Below are 11,767 nucleotides of genomic sequence, written 5' to 3' on the forward strand. Positions count from 1 at the left end.
CATGATTAACTCACAAATTGGCCCTCAACCCTTCTTCTTCTTGCTACTGCTGCTGGATATTTTTTGGTTTTGATGGTACTGGAGTTTGAACTCTCTACCATGCCTTCAGCCATCTTTGCTTTTAGTTATTTTTCAGATAGCATCTCCTACTTTTTGCCTGGGACCAGCCTCAGACCTCAGTCCTTCTACTTTACTTTCTGGGTACCTGGGATTACAGGCATGAGCCACCTCACCCAGCTACTGTTGCTGTTTTTGTATTTTGTTTTATTTTCTTTGGTTGTACTGGGGGGTTGAACTCAGGACCTTCTGCTTGCTAGGCAGGTGCAATTCCACTTGGACTATGCCCTCAACCCTTTTTGTGTTGGTTATTTTAGAGCTAGGGTCTCACTTTATGCCTGGACCGCTTTCTTCCTATTTGTGCTTCCCTATGCAGCTGGGGATGATAGGTGCATACCACCATACCCAGCCATTGATTGAGATGAGGGTTTTGTGAATTTTTGCCCCACCTAGTCTCAAACTGTGATCTTCCTGATTTCTCCCTCTCAAGTAGCTAGGACTGTAGGTTTGAGTCACTGCACGCAGCACTGCTGTTGCTGAAACTCGCAATCCTCCAGCCTTAGCCTCCCCAGTGCTGGGATTATGGGGGTGTGCCAGCATGCTTGGTATCTCTCAGCTGAGGATGAACGTGAGTTTCACCAGTGGTGTGCAGAGCAAAAGTCATCTGAAGCCCCCTTTGCAGCAGGAGGAAGAGGCAGGTTCCCAGAGGATGGGCAGGAGGTGCATGGTGTGAGGAGAGGGGTCTACAGGGGGAGAAGAGTGCTAAGGCCAAGGACTGCTGCTGACCCAGCATGGTCACTGAAGATGGGGTTCCCAGTGAAGTAGTGGCTTCCTGGGGGTGTCTATTTGGCCTCCCAGGATCTGCCGCCCCTTGAACCATTTGCTGATGTACCACTGGTTTGCTCTGTAGGACACACGCTCACTCGCCAGCCAGCTAGGCTCTGTCACACTCCATGGTGGAAGCCACCCTGGATGTGTTGTACGGTCCCAGCATGGCTGAGAGGATGTGGGCCACTTCCATTCAAGGGTGGGATGCACTTGGCTGGCAAAGTGCTATCGGCACAGCGAGACCTCCCCTTGGCTTGGCGCCCCCTGGCCTAGGACAGGACTGGTCCTGGTTAACCCCCTCCACACGTGTGAGCCAAGACGGGCCAAGCCACTGAGCCGTTCACGAGGCTGAAGGAGCTCAGTGTAGAAGTCACTTACACCCATCGTCCTATCCTGAGGGCCTCGGACGCCACTGGTCCAGGGGGCCACTCAGCAAGCGGGGCTTGAATAGTAAGATTTGGTCGTTCTCGTTCATGTTGCTCTTAGGGAGTTTAAATGCTCTTCTTTTATGAGCTGTGCTCTTAGGAAGTGGTTGTTTCTGTGTGAGTGTGTGTGTGCGTGGGTGGTTTTTGTTTTTGTTTTTTTTGGCAGTATTGGGGGTGAACTCAGGGCCTCGCTCTTGTGAGGCAGGCACTTTATTACTTGAGCCCTTTTTTCTTGGGATAGGGTTGAGTTTTTACCTAAGCTGGCCTGGACAGAGATGTTCCTATTTATTCTTCTCACGTAGCTGGGATGATAAGCACATACACCCATGCCTAGCTATTGGTTGAGATGGGGTCTTGCAAACTTTTTTGCCCAGACTGGGCTGGAGCCTCTATTTTCCCAATCTGTCTTCTTAGTAGCTGGGATTACAGACATGAGCCCTGTGCCTGTCTGTTGATGGATGCCTTTTCTTGATAAAATATTTTTGTATCAGTCTTTAAAATCCTAAATCTAGGGACTTATTCCCTAAATGAATAGATCAGAACGATATTTACATAATGGATCAGACATCGGGTATTGATGAAATGGGAAGGTATATCCCTAAACACCCCAAAATAGTTCACCATGACCTACCACTTCTATAAACTACAAAGGATTTTCATACAGGCTGCTCTGTGTTCCTCCCTTGGCTTTGTAAAACAAGGCATTACAAGTGTTTAATATTGATCCCTACAAAGGAAACTCTCTGTTCAAGCCAACAGGCATAAAAAGGCTCTTTGGTAAAAAGGCTGGATGAGAGGAACTGCAAGTTCAGGGCATAGTTTTGTTCACCTGTGAGAGGCTTCCATCAGGCACTGGCTGCTTCTCAGGGAATCAGTCAAAGGTTTGGGGAATAGAGGACTCAGAGGCAGGAAAGTATGGCAGACAACTGATAATCCATTTACCTGCACAGAATAGCCAAAGCAGAAAAAGAAAGTAAGCCAGCGTCCGATATGGCAGGTAGCCTCTGCAGAGGATGAGTGGGGAACAGACAGGCTAAAATTTCATTAAAAGGGTCTTGAAAAATCAGCCTGTTGCGATTAGACCCTTGTTCTTTCCAAGTGGTTTTTTGAATTTTCAGGGTCCCTTTTTCCCTAAAGGAAATAAATAATTCTATAGATTATTTTCCCCAATCAGTTGCCTGTCTTTGAAATTAACCATTTCCCTGGCTTTCCCTGTGATTGGGATCAACTCCCTCCTTGGCCCTTCTGAGGTGCTATTGTGCTGGGTATTATTCGCTTAGCCACACACAATGTAACCTTGAAATGCGGTGGGAAAAAAATTAGCATTTCCAGTGCACTGGAAAGAATGCGTCTGATTTCAAAATGTGTACTTAAAGAAGAAAAAGCACACCAGAATTGATTCTACCAACTATTGGGCTCATTCTGCCCAGCCAAAGCTGAAATGCAGTTTTGCAAAAGGACAACTTTATTTATGATTTTTTAAAGGAAAGAAATATGAAGATCCAGGCAGAGGGGAAAAAAAAAAAGCGTCGTGGGGAATTAATATAGCTTGGATTAATCAAAGTGCCTGCTTTTAAGCTATGTGTCCCCACAGAGGACTGAATTAATGGGCAATTTATGCAGTGAATATATTTTTTTCTTTCATTATCTAGGTATTTCAGAGGAACATGCTTCGTCTGACTTGAATTCTCCAGATACTTCTCTGAAATTTTAGCTTCACTTTGCATGTATAATTACAGCCTCAAGTTGTTTGGAGAGCAAGTCTCAAGGCAGTGGAAAACTTCCTGTGCCCCCAACCTCATGCAAATCAAGCCCACTGCTCAACCCTCAACCTCTACTCTTGCCTGACTCCTTCTGATTGAAGAATGCATTTTGGGATTATTCTTAGGCCAGTATCTCCAGGGTTAGTTTGGGGAGGGGCTGATTAAATAAGAATACAGATGCCCCACTCTAAGAAGACTCAACACCAGCAGGTCTGGGTGGGGCCTAGGAGTTCATATTTTTCAAGGTCCATGTAGCAGAGTGGCCAAACTCTAAACCCTCAATGAGAAGGCAAGTTAATGAATGTTCTGCCTTACAAAGGCAATCTGTAGACCCAAGGTTGAACTGATGGCCAGGGTCAGGAGCAAGGAGTGAGCAAGGAAAAACATGGAATTTTCTCTCCTACAGCTCAGTTGCAATTTAGACCCCCAAGGGTCTACATGAGGTGTGGGGAAAGGACCTGGATTTGTAGATCTGCCTTGTTCTGGCAGCCCCTAGAAATGAAGGCAGCATCACCTTATATTCTTATAGAGCTCTTATATTCCATTATTGTGCTGGCTTCCAGGAAATGGGGAGGGGACCGGGGACTAGGTGGATGGAATTCCCAGACTCTGGGCCTATAGCCTTATCTTCCACTGCAGCTTTGTCAAAATGTGAGGCTTGGGTTGCCACAAACAATAGGTATGCACAGCCAAGAAGGCTGGAGCGGCTGAAGCTCTGGGAACAGATGTCAGTGGGGGTGGGTGGAATGTCCTTTCTGTCCAAAAGTTCCTGAGAGCAAGGAGCTGGGTAGCAGGCCTTGGCCATGGTCATGGCCTCAGTTGCTTCCCACCTGTCTTTCTGGGTCACCTCCACCGAGCCCCTTTTAAACCCAAAGAGTGGGTGGGGATGGGGGTTGGCGTTCAGCATAACCCTAAAGTGTTGGCTCTCCTCCCTAGCACAGCCCTCTGGGCCTTCCATGCCAACACCCATTCTCCAGTTCACTTCTTTCCATTTGCCCGCACTTAGGACTAAAGGAAGGAGAGGGAGCCAGTTTTGAAACAAGCTGAGATGGCTCTCTGGCTGACCTCTGTTCTCCCCCACCTGAGATCTTTCAGGGACAGAACGTTCAAATTCAGGAAAACACAAGTAGCCACTCCTTCAGCCACCCTCCCCTTTGCCACCTTTCCATTAGCACTGAATCACAGCATTCAGAGCCTTCACAGCTTCCTGGCTTAGATAATTATTTTCTCATTAGTTCCATTCACATTCACCTGCAACCTTCATTAGACGCTGGTGTATAAAATGATCAGTTTTCTGTACACACAACCAACTGGGTCCACAGTGCCACCGAGCTGACCTTCCAGCCCTCCACCCACACCTGCTCCCTCCATTGGGGACAGTGGGGATGGTTCCACTCTCCTTGTGAAAGCAAGAGGAAGCTGGAGGGGCTGGGGTAATAGCCTTGTATCATCCCCTGAATGCCCCCTCTGTTGCCCAAGCATCCACCATTAGCAGGCCAGTGATTTGAGCTGACAATTGCCATCTTCCTGTGCCTGGAACAGGCGTGGGAGGATCTCACAAGAATGACAGGGCAGTTGGAATACCTGTTGCATCTGTGTCCTTGTGTCTTCCTGTAATTGCCCAGAGCAGGCGCTGTCTCTGGTACTGATGACCTGGGGAGCCCACAGACCCTCCCCAAAATGGCCACTTTTTGTCCACTCATCCAACAGCATTTATTGAATGTGCATTTGTTGACAGGCACTATTCTAGTTACTGGATTTCAGCAGGAACCCAACAAAGCCCCATCCCCATAGAACTGACTAGGTAAAAACATGAAATTGGTGATATATAACTGTCCTTAACTGACAAGAGCTGCAATTTCATTTGATTCAACTTGATACGCTTTGGGTAAAGAAAGAGATAATAAACAAAGACTATGCACAGATATAGGAGAGATGGAGAAAGGGCAGGAGGTGTGTGGAGATTCCTGGGCAGGCTGTTCCTATCGGATGGAGGACACAGCACATCCAGCCAACGCTGCAGGAACAGACTGGAGGCAGGGTCAGCACTGGCCCAGGGTGAGGAGCTGAGAGGCCACCAGGAGGCAGAGAAGGTGGCATGATCCAACATCTTCCTGGGAGGTGCCCATCCACACCCAGGAGGCAGGCTCTGAGAAGTGTCTGGAGGTGAAGACAAGCCTCCTCCCACGCAAGTTTGGACTACAGCTGAACTGCTGGATGGCAGAGCCCCAGCTTTACCACCATGGGATTCTCCCCAGCTTCTCCTACATGTCTGCTCTCTCCCTTGGGGGGAGTTGATGAGGTGCTGAAGGACCCACCTTGGATTGCCTAGACTCCTCCCTAGGTCATGCTGTGGGTTCTGAGCACACTTGCCCCCACCCCTGTGGGTCACAGTCTGTGTCACTGTCAGACGTCCAGAGTGGTTTCAGCCCTTCTTCCTCATCACACCTTTCAGGGTGTTACTACCCTCTGGAGTCCAGCCTGGATTGGACTAATCCTGCCCCAGTACTTCCCATCTGTGCGACCCTGGGAGAGGGGCCTAGCTCCTCAGAGCCTCTGTCTACCTGTGAGTGAGGTGTGCTCTAGGTCCTAGAGCAATGGCACCAAGCATTCTACCATGTCAAACTGTTTGGGTCCTGTTCGACATAGGGTAGCTGTAGGAGGCTCCTTGAACTCAGGTCTACTGGAGCTTGTTCTGTCCCTCACTGCCTCCAGTACCACTGTCAGGGTTACCTGAAAACCTTAAATGGATGGATAACCCATGCCTGACCTTCCAGAACCATCTCCACAGACCAGCCAGGAACTCTGCCCGTCCCTCCTCACCCCCTAGGAGCTGGACTTGCCCAGCTCCAGGTCCACAGTTTAAAAGAAAGCTGGAAGGATTAATTAGGCTTTCTAAAGAGAAAAATTAACAAGCGGAGAAATGTCCATCAAAAAACAAGAGACCACGCCGTAGCCAGCTCCATGTAAGTGGACACTCTGGGTACTTTGGAGACAAATGGGCCCAGGAGAGGAGTTTCTGTGTGACAATGACTCTGCAAATATCACCTTCAGCCTGCTCAGCTGGAGTTCTCTTTGCCCTAATTAGGAAAACCTTTCTGCCTGCTCTGCTGGAACCCTCCTCTGTGTGTGTCTGCAGTGTGATTTGGAGATCACTTGCATTGAAGTATCCCATAAAGCAACACTGCCTTCTCATCTGTTAACCAGTTCTTAAACCACAGAACTGGGGAGGGGTGGACTTTATCCCCTCACCCACCTGTGATCTGTGATGCTTTCCGTCCGTGGTATCTCTGAGAATGGACTGAAGGCAAGTGTGGATCCAGGCAAACCCTGGAGCTCATTAAAGCTTCCCTTCCCAGTTTAGGATTTGCAGCACTTAAGGTATAATTGACATCAGAAAATGGACAATACATTCTAAAACAGAATCAAAAACACACTTGAAAATGGAACAGAAAGCGAAGGTCACCACTGCTGTTCTGAGGTGGACAGAGCCATCAAGGAGCATGGTGCACTTTGAGTGACTATTCCCCACACACCTGGTTTACTGCTCAGCAGAGTAATTGAACACTCACTGAAAATGCATGTTTTTCTCTCCTGTCGATCATACTGATTCAGGGAATCCAAGGGCCTGGACACTGAAAGTCAAGTAGATTTGCTGGGGAGAGGGGATGCTGAGGCCCAGAGATGTCCACCCCAAACTACAGCCACCAGCGTTCTGCTCTGTGGCTTTTTGCATCTTTACAGGTCTAGCTAATAGTTCCTAAATATTGTTTTGTTCTTTCATTAAATACGTGATTTGAAAAGGAAATTTTGGAAGTGAATGGAAAAATGAGTGTCACTTGCGGCAAATAGGAAATATCCAATTTATAGTAATAATCCATAACGCACTTATTAGCATAGTAACTCTCCGCAGAGAACCCAACCACCTTCCCTTTGTTTTGTGAAACAGAGGGTTAAGCTTTGGAATGAATTTTGACCCACAACTAGAAGGTGTTGACACTGTGTTATTTGGAAGACAGGAAAGCATCCCAGGATATAAGCAAAGCAAAGAATCCTTAGAAAACAGCGGCAAACTGAAGAGTTCTGAGCATCAGAGAGGGGCCTGGTCTCCCCCAGGCTAGGGAACTTATCGTCCCTCCCCCAGGATGTATTTTTCATAACAAACCAGCACAGAGTGGTTTTGGTTATTTTTGTTTTATTTTTTAAGAAATTAAATTTTATACTTTGATTTCTGAGCATTTATTTCTGGTTCAAAAAATCAAAATGTACAAAGGAAAGGGCACACAGGGAGGTTAATACAGCCTCTCTCACTGCCCCTCCCGGGAGGCAGCAGGCCGAGGGACACGGGGAGTGGACACAGCCAGTGCAAACATATATATTTCTTCCTTTATTATAAACACAGAGGGTAGTGCACTGAGAACACTGTTCTGCACTTTGCATCAACAATAATGACATCGTCTGCTCACCATACAGTGAGCCTCCTGGTTCTTTACACAGTGACTCCATCGCACTATACTCCTATAATATAACGCAAGAAGGATCGCTCTGCTCACGTTCCAGATTCACGTATTTTCCACAGAGGTTCCTGACAGCTAGTTGGTGAGGGGGCTGGGGCAGAATCGATACCTCCACGTTGCAAGGGACCAACGTGGTTTACTGAACCAGTCCTCGGTGATGGGTGCCTTCCTTGTCTCCAGACCACTGCTCTGCAATGAATAAATGTGGATATTCATTACCCATCACCGGCGCCTCTGTAAACAGTAGAATATTCCTAGCAATGCAATTAGCACATGCTTTAGAATGCTGTTTAGCACGAGTCTGTAATGTTCCTGTTCCTATGGGATGGAGGGGCTGCAGCAAGGAAGTCAAGACCAGAAGATATGAGCTCAGAAGAGTTGCTTTTTATTTTCACCATGTCAAGAAAATGCCTCTCTCGGCCTCAGTCTGTAGAAAAAAAGGATAATTCAATTTGAGTTGCACACCCCCTGACTGGGTTCTCTATGAATTATGGATTTTCAAAAAGACAGGAAAGGAGGTGAGATATTGAATTTCCCAAACTGGTTTTATCTTACTCAATTTAAAGTTCATCTTCTCATTCTGATTTAGGCAGTGGCGTGAAAAGTGGCCGTGTGGCATCTCTCTGGGCCTTCTCACAATTAGCTGGTGGGTTTATGCAATTCCAGGAAATGAGGGATTTATTTTTCTGGTTCGCAGGCTTGTTTCTGTGGTTCCTGTCAGCCAGGCCACTATTTGTAGAAAAACTGGAGCCCCAGCCCCCGGTCTTGAATGGGTGATGGAATTTGGTAAGAAGATTCCAGGGGCTCCCAGACCACTGTGGGGGAGGGGGAGGCAGACACAGACGAAGATTTTTGAAGATGAAAAACACAGGCAGTGACTCAGAAATGCAGTAAACCAGGATCCTGACGCAGGAGCCGGTGTCATCTCTATGGAGCCCTCCCATGGAAACACCAGGCAGGATGGAGCCGAGGGGTCTGCAGCAGCTGTGACCTTGGGCGCCCCCACTGGACATTTGCCCTTATCTGGAGACATTTTTGGTTGTCACAACTTGCTGGTGGGGGTGCCATTATCATCTAGTGAAAAGAGACCAGGAAATGCTGCTACTCCTCTTCTGAGGAGGTCCAGGATGCTTTCTTCCCATTCATCCCACCCAATATATCAATAATGTCCTGATGGATAAACTGAGCTCTAGCCCAAGCGTTGAGACAAAATGACAATTATGCTGGGACTCAAAGCCATCTTTGTGAGGTGGCAGCACCCATCGTGTGCACCCTAAGGGGGTGGCATGCTGGGCCTACCTGCTTCCCCACCTCTGGCCTAGGTCTCTGGCATCCAGGGGCCCTCCTGAGCCCAAGCTGCTGCCATTTCTATGCTGCAAACACACACATTCCATTTCAGAGGGGAAATAGATGAGAGAAGCAATATCTCAGGCTTCTCAACAATTTTTCTCCTCTGAGCTCAGACAGCTTTTCCAGGACAATATTACTTTATACTCCTATAATATAACGCAAGAAGGATCGCTCTGCTCACGTTCCAGATTCACGTATTTTCCACAGAGGTTCCTGACAGCTAGTTGGTGAGGGGGCTGGGGCAGAATCGATACCTCCTGAAGCCTTTTTTTATTTTTACAAAATGAAAACAGCTCTTTTTTTCTGATTATAAAAATGATACCTGCACACTGTTTCTTTAAAAATTCAAACTACAGGAAAACACAGGAAGAAAAATGAAAAATCACCCAGATTCTTTCACCAAGAGATAAACAGATGTAGACATGTTGGTGCTTATCTTTCTAGCTCTTTCTCTGGTATGGACATGTACAGTTTTTACTCACACCATTTTACTTAAAGTGGCATTTCTCAACCCTGGCACTATTGACATTTGGGGCTGGAGAGTTCTTTGTTGTACCTGTCCTGTTCACTGTAGGATGTTGAGCAGCAGCTCTGGCCTCTGCCAGGAGCATACCCACCCCTAGTCACCGACAACTAAAAATGTCTCCAGGCATTGTCACATGTCCCCCAGGGGGCAAAAGGACCCTAGTGAAGCACCTCGGAGATGAACAGAATCATGTCCTGCCTGTTCTGGATGAACAGTTTGGAGACAGGAAAGAGTCAAGATTAGGACTTTCTCGTCTTTTGGTTTTTAATGTCAGAGTTTGGGGGTCAAAGTCCACCCTAAGAGTTTTTGGTAACTTACTTGACTTTCCTGAGCCTCAGTTTCCCTGCTTTCAAAGTGGGCCCATGCTAAGAGACTGCTCCTTCCGGGGGTTGTTGAACTATGTCCCAGAGACAAGGTGTGGGAGTTCCCTTGGGCTCATCCAAACCCTGCACCTGGTGGTTCCCCAAGATGCTGGCTTTGTGCTTCTGCAGTGGGTCGGGGGAGGGGGGCGGGGGGGGGGGAAGGCACCTTCACAGGAGGAGGCACCACTGAGTGATTTACTCCAGTCACCAAAGCAGCACACAGGGCAGGTCGGGAACAGAAAGTTGTGAGGCTCTGTTTGTAGGCCTTGATTTTAATTCAATTATTTTGGAAAACAGATGAGCATGAGTTTGCTTCGATATCATATGTTAGGTTTCGGGGTTTTTCTCCTGAGGTTTTGTTTTTTTTGTTTTTTTTTTTTTCCACATAAACCTTGGTTTATTTTGAGCTTCAGATATTAAAAAAGACAAGTATATAAGGTCTAAGCAAATTGGTTTCTTCCATTGTGGAGGAAGTAGTGTAAGTCACAACCCTGGGTTTGTCAGATTTTTACAAAGTAGTCTGCGTTTTCAGTGCTAGTGAAAAGAAAGGGGGTGGACAGCACTGGTAACCTTTTTCTTACTTTCCCCTTCCCACCCTGACACCATGTCTGTACACACTCCCTTGCCCCCTTGGGCAGCCAGGTCAGCTCTGGTCTCCTGGGAAGGAAGCCCATCTTGTGTCAGGTCCTCATGGGAAGAAATCTTCCCTTCAACTGGTCCTCAGGGCAGACCTGGAGGGTGACCTCAGCAAGTCCTTACTCTTTGTGACCTCTGCTTCCTTGTCCATAACATGATTGCGTCCTACTCCCTTGTAAGACGTCAGTGACCCTTCGACCCCTTTCACTGTTGTCCCCAGGGGCCGACAAGCTCTGCAGGCCTGGCTCCTTCCGCACTGCTCCTCACTCACCTCCCTCTGCCCTCGGGTGGCCTGGCCTCCCCAGGTTCTCCCCCTCCTGTTCTTTGCTCTCACTGTTCCACACTGGTGCACACTTCCTGCCCCTGCTCCTTGCGCGCCTCGTCCTTGGGTGGGAGCCAGGCATCCCCAGATGCAACCCCTTGAGTGGTTTGACGCAGCTTCTCTGATTATCTGGTCAACCTTTGTCTTCCTATTAGGCTATCACCACCTGAGGGCTGGAACCCTGTCTCATTTTGCTCTTTCATTGACATTATCTCACACAACCCCTGCAGGGTCAATACATCTGTGAAGGAAGGAAGGCGGGAAGGGAGACCTGCCATCTCTGAAAGTGAGTTTTTTACCTTTGACATCACACTCTTCCCTCATCAAGTGGTGTGTGAACACTTGCCAGCTCTACTTCCTCACTTCTTCCTCTTCTGGGGACCAAGGAGAGCATCTCCCGTAGTGAATTCAGGAGACAGATCTGTGAAGCCGCCTGCCTTGTGGCCCTGAAGCTCCTTTTTTTAATTATTATTATTTTATTATTCATATGTGCATACAAGGCTTGGGTCATTTCTCCCCCCTGCCCCCACCCCCTCCCCTGAAGCTCCTTTGCTGCCAGCCAGCCAGCCAGCCAGCCCCTGGAGAAGCAATGATGACCCAGCACTTCCCTGTGACCAAAGGGTATCCAGCCTTTCCCAAGAATTACTGTCCACCCATAATGGAGAAATTGTGTGAGGCATAATTCACTCTGGCGAGTCACCCATGTAGAAACGGCACTCAGTGGCGGTGGACATGGCTGTGGTGAGGATGGCTAAGTGTCTAATCAGGTCATGGTCTCTGCGTTTGGGGGACTAGGAGGGTGCAGGGGCCCAAGCACTTCTGGGTGGCTCAAGGATACTTGTCCACATCACCTTCGTGAGGACTAGGAGGGGACATGGTGAGTGGCCTGTCAAGCTCCCTCATTTTAACAACAGAGACCGGAAGACTCACCTACTAGCTATCCCAGGTGGCATTTTCCCTCAATTTCTTCTGTGCTTCTCA

This window comes from Castor canadensis, chromosome 5 (assembly GCF_047511655.1).
Source record: "Castor canadensis chromosome 5, mCasCan1.hap1v2, whole genome shotgun sequence".
NCBI classification, from domain to species: Eukaryota; Metazoa; Chordata; class Mammalia; order Rodentia; family Castoridae; genus Castor; species Castor canadensis.